Genomic DNA, 11459 nt, shown 5'->3' with positions numbered 1-11459 from the left:
AAGTTCTAGAATGTGGCTCGTCCGTGCTTTTCTATTCCACTTTGCCGCCTATTATATTAATATAGTCCCATTCAGTCCGCCTTTATTCATCTATACCAGCTGCCACGTACGAGCCCATAGAAAGGATTTCAGCGCCCCTCTCTATATAAGAAGCAGAACGCACCATCACCTACAACACTTTCCTCTGTCGGGGACTTCCACGAAATGAAAACGGGCGGCATCGTCGTATGCTCCACTTTTGTTGCCCTGATTTATATCCCGGAGTACTCATATGGCCGATCTGTCACCCAACCTACTGGGAAGGGTCGAACCATGGGAACGAATCTACAGGGCTATCGCCTTCTTTGGCCAGATCTTCCAACCTTTTCACAATTACAATTCATAGCGCCCTTGACTTAACTAATCTAATAGAAAGTCAAGGGGCTTGAAAGCTTACCTGATTATTAGAGAAAGGTTTGGAACCCTAGTTTTGGAGTTTTCGCCCGGTTAGCCACCGGAGGCAAGCGTTAGACCGTAGCTTGCTGCTGAAAAATTTAATAGGCTAGAGAACCCTCGGGAATATTCAGAGACTCGGCTAATGCTTCTAGGCCCACATTCGGAGAAAGACCAAACACCTCTATTACCCACTCACTATCTAATAAACCGGACTGGCTTATTATCTGAATAAGATCGGAAAGAGAGGAGGTAGCCCAAATCTTCCTATAGGCTGCACTCGTGTCGGTTTGATTTCAGTCTGTTATAAACATGATTTGGATCTATGACCGAATTTACCTCATTAAAAAGAAATAAAATGGATAAATACTCAATTCTCTGAGTTCTAGGTCGTTAAGAGAGCAATGATGTCATAATAAGAACAGAAATAACAAAAGATACCAATAAAGTCTTTAATTATCAAAGTGATAAGAAGACGGGTTGCTAGGAGAGCAACTGTAGTACCCTACAAATAGAAAAATAGTGTTAACCCCTTAGGAACACCAAATAACTTTCTTTCCATTGTTTCAGGACAATAACCTGCTATGTTAACCTTGGTTGACCCAACCCCCATTCACACCATGATTCAACGTTAAGTTTATGATGCATTAGGAAATCTCAGAGCTAACAAGGATGAAGGAAGACATAAGGAAAGTAGTCTACTAGCAACAACCTATCAGGGTTTTCTCAACAGTAAGTTGAGATCATTATATGGAGATAGAGGAGTAGATAGTGTGATCTATTGGGTGAGAGAGATAGAAAGCAAGTGTGCTAGTGAACATAGGGTCAAGTTCGCACCTTGCATGTTCATGGGAAGAGCTATCATTTGGTGGAGTATCCAGTTCAAGGCTTTAGGAGTAGACGAAGCCTATGCAACCCCATGGGAAGAGTTGAAGAAGCAGAGGATTAGAGAATTTCGTTCTGGCAGAGACGTGGCACGATCCGAACAGGAATTCAATCATCTGAGCACCAAAGAGTCAGGCTTGGCTTTCTATACGGTCCACTTTGAGTACCTAGTCACCATATGTCCTAAATTGGTCAACTTGGAGATCCAAAGCATCAATGCATATCTCCAAGGTTTAGCTCTGTTGGATTAGTGTCTAAGGTTGTAACTATATTTGGTAAGTACTTGACCCGGTTGTACATGGTCCTTTTGGGTTGCCTTCACCATAGCAACTTGACATGATGATTTGTTAAGAGATAAGAGATATTATTGTTTTTATATTATGAGAATAATATATTAAAGGAATAATATTGTTATTTGATTAATATAAGTCATATATTAATTAAGAATTAATTTGGTGACTTAAAGAGGTTAATTGAATAAAGGGGCATAAACTGTCAAATGTATGATAGTTGTGTTTTGGGCTATGTATCCTTATGGATATGAGGGTGGACGAAATTTAGGGTTTGGGAACCTTAAAATCGTCCAAGCCTAGTATCTAGGAGGATCTTGGATTGCTTAGGGCCTAAGTTATTCAATTAGGGTTAAAGGTGAAACCCTAGTAGCTCATAGTATAAATAGGACCCTAGGGTGAGGGAAATCGGCATTCATGCAAGGCAAGAAACCCTAGGGCTGATTTATCACCCTCCTTTCTCTCTCTTAAATCCTCTTCTTGCTAGTTGGTGTTTGTAAGCCATTAGAGGAGTGACAATTATGACTCTAAGCTCCAAGAAGAAGAAGTATCAAGCAAGTAATCCAAGGTACTGTACTAGATCCTAATTCATATGATTAGAATCACTTGTTTACATTAGATCTAGTATTGTAAGTCTTGGATTCAATGCATGTTCAATTAGAGAAACCTAGATCCAAGCAATTAGGGTTTGCATGTGCACATAGGAAAGTTCTTGTTGCTCAAACCCATCAATGGTATCAGAGCTTTGGTTGATTTCTATTGAATTGATGCATTGATTGATTGCTTGTTACTTAAAAAATTTGATTTTTGGTCCTCTGCCTGATGTACTCGGCGAGTTCCACTATGGACTCGGCGAGTTCGAGCGTCAGAAAGAGGGAGTTTCGAGATTCTTGTTGTTTTACTTGAGGAAACTTGTCTTAACTGTTTTAGGTCATTAAAATCCGATTTTAACCATATATATGAGTATATTCTTGACCAAACAAAAGATAATTACCAATTAGTTGAATAATAATTTCCTTATGTGATAATAATTGATTATTTGAATTGAATTGGTGAATTGTTTTGCAAGTAATATTGAATAAGATCAAATTGAGATAATCTAATTGTTGATTTACATTATTTGCTATTTGATCCTTATGTTTTGAAAAGTTTAAAACTTGTCCTCAAGTTTTGAAATTTAGTTTTGTGATTAAAAGTGTAAATAATTTAAATTTCAAACCCTAGAATTTTACAAGTTTAAAATTCAACCTATACTAATATATTATTACAAGCTTTATATATATATATATATATATATATATATATATATATATATATATATATGATTAAATATGCTAGTCTTACCGTTAATAGGCCTCATTCACGAAGCCAGTCTATAAGGTGGGTATAAAGTTGATGCCTATAAAATGGCGCTTAATGGGTGTACACTCACACCCACCGCTTGCTTGACTGGTGGAGGGTCGTTAGTCGAACGGGTAGGATAGGGAAAACCTCCTCTCATTAATAAGTATAATGAATCTATTTAAAGTAACTAAACTATTTTATAAAATTCCCAATCTTAGTTACTTTAGGAAAAGTGAATTGATGCAATCCCATGAAATTACACTTTGCACCCTTATTTAAATGTTAGTGGAGCGTGTGTGGCTAACCAACACACTAATTGGTTCTAAGCAAAGGTGGCAAAGGGTGATTCATTGTTTGTCATAGTTCGATGGAGCGTGTGTGGTTTACCGGCACATCGAATAGGTGATTGTAACAATGAAGGCACCATGTAGATTTGCATGGTTATTCACACCCGCTTTGTGATCCTCGGTATCCCAGTCACAAACTAGAGGGGCATATCGAGATTTAAACATGCCGTTGAAAAGTTCAATGAATCTCAAAATCTAGGAATTCTCAATACATTTAAAACATAAAGATTATGTTTTTCATGGTGAAGAATTAGTGAATCGTCATTCACTTACCTCCAAATTATTTGCATGTTGGATTACGGTATCCCTTTTCTAATGACGGTATCCCTTTTCTAATGTGTAAATAATGTTGTTGGGTCCTAGCCCTAAATTTCCATTTTGGGTGTAAATTAGGGACTTAACTCTAATAAACTTTGTTCCTTTCTATTTGTAGATGTCTAACACAAACAACGCTGCTGCTAGCTCATTCACGCTAATGAGCCTTTGTCAAAAAGATGCAAAGGTATGTCGATCGTCTTCGCAAGTTGAATGTCAACTTTGGGAAAGATTTGGCTATCGACATTGTTCTTCATTCCTTGCCCTCATGCTACAATCAATTTAGGATGACCTACCACGTGAACAAGGAAGAGGTCACCCTAAGCAAACTCAAAGGTCTCCTAAGGACTGTTGAGAGCAACCTAAAGGACAAGTTTGTTGCACCATCTCCCACTCCGTCTGTTGCTCCTGTTTTGGCTATTAGGCAGGGAAGGGGCAAGAAGAGGAAGGTTTCTTCAAAGAACCACCGCAAGGGAAAGTCTCAAGATGGTTCCTCTTCTAGTGGGACCAAGGTTGATCCTGCTAAGCCCAACCCTAACCCAAAAGAGGCAGAGTGCCATCATTGCCACAAAATAGGGCATTGGAAGAGAAGCTGCCCGAAATATCTGCAAGCCATCAAGGATGGAAAGATCAAGCTGTCTTTTGCAGGTATATACACAATTAAATCTAATGATTCATCCCATGCTATTTCTTGGGTTCTTGATACAGGGTGTGGTTACCACATTTGTTCTGATTTGCAGGGACTAAGAAGAAATAGGGATGCGGAGCTTGGAAGAATAAGTCTAATCATGGGGAACAGAAGATCGTCGCCTGTTACCAAGATTGGAGTGTATTCTTTAGTACTTAGTAATGGATTGAATTTAGATTTAAATAATTGTTTCTACTCTCCAGATATGGCAAGAAACATCATTTCTTTTCATGGTTTGTTTAAACAAGGATTAGATATTCGTTTAATAATGAGAATGGTTTGATTTATGCTTATCTAAATGGTGTTTTATATTTTGAAGCAATACCTTGTAATGGAATTTATGAAACTGTTATGGTTGTAGATAACCTAGGAAATGATGTGTTGTGTATGGATTCTTCCAATAGTATGGATAAAGCATCCTTTTGGCATTGTCGTCTTGGACATGTCAACAAGAAGCGCATAGCCAAACTCCAAAAGGATGGAGTGTTGGAGTCATTCGACCTTAGGGAAGATGACACGTGCGAATCTTGTTTGCTTGGAAAGACGACCAAGTCACCCTTCACTAGCACTTGTGAGAGGGGTGATGGTTTATTGGATCTCATACATACCGATGTATGTGGGCCCTTTAGATCCACCATAAAGGATGGGAACCGTTTCTACGTGACTTTCACCGATGATTATAGTAGATATGGGTATATCTACTTAATCAAGCACAAGTCAGAAACGTTTGAAAAGTTCAAAGAATTCAAACATGAAGTGGAGAATCAATTGGGCAGGAAAATCAAGATGCTTCAATCCGATCGAGGAGGAGAGTACCTAAGTCTTGAATTCCACGACTATCTCAAGGAATGCAGAATAGTTTCGCAATTGACGCCACCTAGGACACCGTAGTTGAATGGTGTGGCAGAAAGGTGTAATCGAACCCTGTTAGACATGGTCCGTTCTATGATGATTCGTGCTTCACTACCTATCTCATTCTGGGGGTATGCCTTAGAGACTGCTGCCCATATCCTTAACCGAGTCCCTACAAAGAAGGTTGCCAAAACACCTCACGAGATGTGGACAGGGAAAGCTCCCTCGTTGGAACATATCAAGGTTTGGGGCTGTGAGGTTTTTGTAAGACGAGAGACTCACGACAAGCTCGAACCTTGAAGTGAGCGATGTATTTTCATCGGCTACCCGCAGAAATCCTTTGGATATCTCTTTTATAGACCAAGTGACAATGTTGTCTTCGTTGCAAGGAGAGGGGTTTTCCGAGAGCGAGAACTCATAAGCCAAGGAGACAGTGAGAGGCAAATCGATCTTGAAGAGATTCAAGAGTCGAGCGATGAAGGAACCTCTAACGTTGGCGCTCAACCCGAGGAGGAAACTCCGGTTGAACCAATTGACGAGTCCTTACCTCTTAGACGTTCCGAAAGAGTTAGAGTTAAACCCCAGTTCTATGGTTTTCATATTACTACCGAAGGGGATACGTATATTAGTGATGGTACACTAATAAATCTAGATGAACCTAATAGCTATAAGGAAGCCATTGCAAGCCCAGAGTCTGTAAAATGGAAAGAGGCAATGGACAGCGAGATTCAGTCCATGTATGACAACCAAGTTTGGAATTTGGTTGACAATGTGCCCGGACGTAAGACGGTTGGGTGAAAATGGATCTTCAAGAAGAAGACCGACGTGGATGGGAAAGTGCACACGTATCAGGCACGACTAGTGGCAAAGGGCTTTACTCAAACTCCCGGAGTTGACTATGATGAGACCTTCTCACCAGTTGCTAAGATAAAATCTATTAGGGTGATGCTAGTCATTGCTGCATTTCATGATTATGAGATATGGCAGATGGATGTCAAGACCGCTTTCCTTAATGGGAAGTTGGTTGAGGATGTTTACATGGCTCAGCAAGAGGGTTTCATCGATCTGAAGCATCCTAATAGAGTGTGCAAGCTTAAGAAGTCCATTTATGGACTTAAGCAAGCGTCTTGCAGATGGAATCTTTGCTTCGATGAGAAAGTCAAAGAGTTTGGATTTGTACGAAATGAAGATGAATCATGTGTATATGTCAAGGCCAGTGGGAGTATAGTTAGCTTCCTCGTTTTGTATGTCGATGACATACTGCTCATAGGAAACGACGTCCCGACTTTGCAGGAGGTTAAGTCCTGGCTCGGGAAGTGCTTCTCTATGAAGGACCTCGGAGAGGCTTCCTATATTTTGGGAATAAGGATAGTGAGAGAAAGAAGTAAGAGACTAATAGGACTTAGTCAGAATACTTATTTGGATAAGGTACTAAAACGTTTTAGTATGGAAAACTCAAAGAAAGGAGAACTACCGATACAAAGTAATGCCAAGTTGAGTAAGACTCAAAGTCCGAGTACCAAAGCCGAGATAGCTGAGATGAGCCGAGTACCCTACGCTTCCGCAGTAGGCTCAATCATGTATGATATGACTTGTACTCGCCCTGATGTGGCCTTTGCTTTGAGCATGGTCAGTAGATATCAAGGGAACCCTGGCAGAGCTCATTGGATTGCAGTCAAGAACATACTTAAGTACCTTCGGAGGAACAAAGAATGGTTCTTAGTTCTTGGAGGGAGTGATGAATTAAAAGTGCGAGGGTATAGTGACGCCAGTTTCCAGACCGACAGGGACAACTACCGTTCGCAGTAACTTGGAAAAGTTCCAAACAAGAGACCGTAGCTGATTCAACATGAGAATTAGAGTACATTGCAGTGAGCGAAGCGTCAAAGGAGGTGATGCGGTTGAAGAACTTCATTAGTGACCTTGGACTTGTGCCTGCCATAAAGGAGCCTATGGAAATTTTCTGTGATAATGAGGGAGCGGTTGCCTTGACCAAGGAACCAAGGGATCATGGTAGATCTCGGCATATCGACAGAAAATATCACTTTATTAGACAGTGAGTAGAAGAAGGACACCTCGTAGTGAAGAGGGTATCGTCAGAAGATAACCCAGCAGATCCGCTTACGAAGGGACTGAGTAGGGTTAAGCATATGCAGCACGCTAGGAGCATTAGGCTGAAAAACGATATTAGTTTAGACTAGATAGTTTTGAAACATGTAATAGATAAATGTAATTGACATTTGATGATTAAATAAAAGAGTATTATTTATGAGTAAAGATAATGTCTTATGTTAATTGTTTAACTATTGTTTCACTTTGCATGTTTTGACTTCCTGAATAATCAAGTTAGTAAGAATAATTGAATTATTCAAATGGTCCACAATCGTTCATATGTTGGAAGTAGGTATGAATGAAGATTGTCATGAATTGGTGTGTAGATTGTCTAAAAGGGTATTAAACATAGCAAAGGTTTGCTACAACGTTCACGAGTGCTTATGAACAAGTTTTGAGCATTGGAATAAACCCGCGCTTGCTGGAATCACTTTATGGAATGTGACACAAGTGATCGCAAGACGATAATATCATATGGTCTTAAAACCAAGATATATGGTTTGTTGTTTATTAATTGGTTGTGCATTGATAATGCGAAACCACATCAGTAAATTGATGTTATAAAACGCATTGTTGTGTATAGTTGATTAGTAGATAGTAAATGCATATAAGTCGAAGTTTATCTATTACTTTTATCCTAATAGAATAAAAGTGATATCACGGCCGCTCGATGATTTCATTTGACTTATGTGTCGGGTGCGGTCAGGACTGAATTGATGTGTTCAATTAAGTTCTATGTCAAATAAATCTGAGATCGAGAAACCAACTGCTGGAAAATAAGTTCCATAAGATTGTCCACATAATATCTAAACAGAGGACTGTACGATTCCTTATCTAAAGGACAGAAGATTGATAAGATCAGATTTGGAAGCGTCTTTGAGAGCTACGATTGCTAATCGGTTTGTATTTGCATATATATACTTACTAGACTTATCCAAGTTGGAGACTGTTGGATTAGTGTCTAAGGCTGTAACTATATTTGGTAAGTACTTGACCCGGTTGTGCATGGTCCTTTTGGGTTGCCTTCACTATAGCAACTTGACATGATGATTTGTTAAGAGATAAGAGATATTATTGTTTTTATATTATGAGAATAATATATTAAAGGAATAATATTGTTATTTGATTAATATAAGTCATGTATTAATTAAGAATTAATTTGGTGACTTAAAGAGGTTAATTGAATAAAGGGGCATAAACTATCAAATGTATGATAGTTGTGTTTTGGGCTATGTATCCTTATGGATATGAGGGTGGACGAAATTTAGGGTTTGGGAACCTTAAAATCGTCCAAGCCTAGTATCTAGGAGGATCGTGGATTGCTTAGGGCCTAAGTTATTCAATTGGGGTTAAAGGTGAAACCCTAGTAGCTCATAGTATAAATAGGACCCTAGGGTGAGGGAAATCGGCATTCATGCAAGGCAAGAAACCCTATGGCCGATTTCTCACCCTCCTTTCTCTCTCTCAAATCATCTTCTTGCTAGTTGGTGTTTGTAAGCCATTAGAGGAGTGACAATTGTGACTCTAAGCTCCAAGAAGAAGAAGTATCAAGCAAGTAATCCAAGGTACTGTTCTAGATCCTAATTCATATTATTAGAATCACTTGTTTACATTAGATCTAGTATTGTAAGTCTTGGATTCAATGCATGTTCAATTAGAGAAACCTAGATCCAAGCAATTAGGGTTTGCATGTGCACATAGGAAAGTTCTTGTTGCTCAAACCCATCAAGCTCCCCGTATCAGATTCGAACTATAGTCACACCAGCCCAATACCTATGAGGAAGATAAATATTTAGCCTTCAGTCTCAAGGATCATGTACCCCAGAACCCAAGAGGGGGTAGGAAGAAGTCCAAAAAGCTTAAGAACAAGTAGGGAGGAATCGTCAAGGGCAAGTTTAGTCGACCTTTGTGGAAGGAAAAAGAGGAAAAAGGAAGCCTCATGATAGATCACCCACTTCACTAAGGGGATACTTGGGAAGATTCCCTTTGTGCAGTAACTGTAGACTTCATTATTTGGGCAAATGTGAGAAGTTTAGGTGTAACAACTATGGAAGGCCAAGGGCACATCGCCAACGTCTGCAACAGTCAACCAGGCCGGTAGAAGCAAATATTGGATATTAGAATAAGGAGATTTAGGAAAAAGCTCCATAGGAATAATTATGTAATGGTTAAGCAAGGGGATTGGAAACCCTTAAAAATTGTACTCAAGATTACTATATATAAAGGTCTAATTTTAGTACATTATTGTGATAGGCAAATAAAAATAGAAATCCTTCCAGAAATCCACACCAATATCAAGATAAGAGATTTAGGTTTCTTATTGGTGTAAAATAAGGATAAGATCAAATAGGATTTCAAAAGACAAATATTAGATGTTAATGATACAGTTAAAGAATTAGAAGTAGAGAACTAAAAAAGAAATTTAGTTATCCCAATAAGTAGGAAAAAGGAATCGACATCCTGGTTAAGAAGTCAGTCTCCCCTAATAAGATTACCTTAAGGTCCGAACTTCGTTGATGAAATTCCTAAAAGATGAGGAGAATGTAACAATTGGGAATTTTCCCGACACCAATTATTACTAAAGATTAGCATCAACCAATGATAGAACTTTTCATATTAAAGGAAAATATGATCAGTTAAATGATAATAATAGGATCAAAATGAGTGACCAAAATTTTATGCCACTTTTCAGGATGGTTAGTATATTTGAAAAGTACACAACAAAGTGATCCCGAGGATACAAACGTTGTAAAAATCTGACTCCGATTGGAGGAGTTATGAATTTATCAGGATAAGAAGCAACTACGTTAATAACACTATTAGCGTCAAAATAACATAAAGAGATCGGTTAAGTTTTGGCTAATGTCATAAAAAGGAGCATCGTAGTAACCCGTGAGATAAGGAATTTTAAAAGGAAAAATGTCAAAAACGAATTTCTTATGAATGAGATACGATTTTTAGAAAAATATAAAATAAGGGTAAAAAATGAAAGTCAAAATTTGGCAACGCGGCCTTAAGGAAAATTATAGTACTAGAAGTGGGCTACACAAATATATAAAGAGGGTAAGAAACAAGATTCATATAAAGAAGATATGAATTTTTATAAAAGATTTAGGGGTGCACACAGGTTCACGTCATGACCGACGTGCATACCTGACACCCAGATTCGTCGAACATTAGGGAGACATAGACAATCAAAAGTGTGACACGTGGCAAGCTCTGGATGGAGCCATGAAGCGAGTGCACGCCGCACATGAAGTGTGACGCGTGCATAACCCCTATAAGTAGAGGTGCTCACTTTCTGATTTTTCTCATCCCAAATACTCTTCCAAACACTCTCTCTATACCTCTCAAGCTATTTCAGAGACCCTCTCGATGGCGCGAAGTTTCGTATGCAATGGCTCGGATGCTTCAGAATACACTACTAGAATGAGTATACGACCTCTATTTTACTATTTTAAATGTTTTAGTGGGGGGATACATGTTTATTAAATGATTTTATTAAAATATATTTATAGTATAAATATCAAATCGTTTTATAAATCTTAAAGCCTTAAGTTAATGTAGTTGTAGATACTATGCCAAGTGTTAAACTATGATATTATGCCTAGGAGATATGATGCTCGATATTCTAGGAAGAGATAATACCTAGATGTTATAATGATCAAAACCATATGATAACATAGTACCTAGAAGTTATCTTGGTCAAAATATAAGGATATGTAATGTACTTAGTTGTTACTTGCCGAAATATCCTATTTTCAAATAACCATAATTAGGGTATATAGATATGTATCGCAAAATAGAATATATACATATTATATACAAAATTATAAGATCAAATGTGATCATTATCAAATATAAGATAAAAGATTTATATTTTGATAGTTATACGAGATCCCTAAGAAGGATTAAGATAAAAGATAAAAAGATAAATACATCAGGTCAATGCATTAGCGACCTGTTAATTCATCCAAAGGCCTTGATTAAATTCAGCATTCCTCAGATACCTATAATCGTTAATCTTGTGAGAGCTAGAAATATATGTATACATATATACGGGGATTAACAATCATACCTGCGATTGCTAGCTACAATCCCAACATGATAAATTTCTTATTATTCACTCTTCAACGTCTGATGAAGCGTCGTGGCGGGCACAATTGTTAGTCAAACAACGTCGATTATGGGGGC

Source organism: Lactuca serriola, chromosome 7 (genome assembly GCF_051521515.1).
Source record: "Lactuca serriola cultivar US96UC23 chromosome 7, Lser_US96UC23_V15, whole genome shotgun sequence".
In the NCBI taxonomy this organism is placed as follows: Eukaryota; Viridiplantae; Streptophyta; class Magnoliopsida; order Asterales; family Asteraceae; genus Lactuca; species Lactuca serriola.
Note: the sequence above shows the minus strand (reverse complement) of the source record.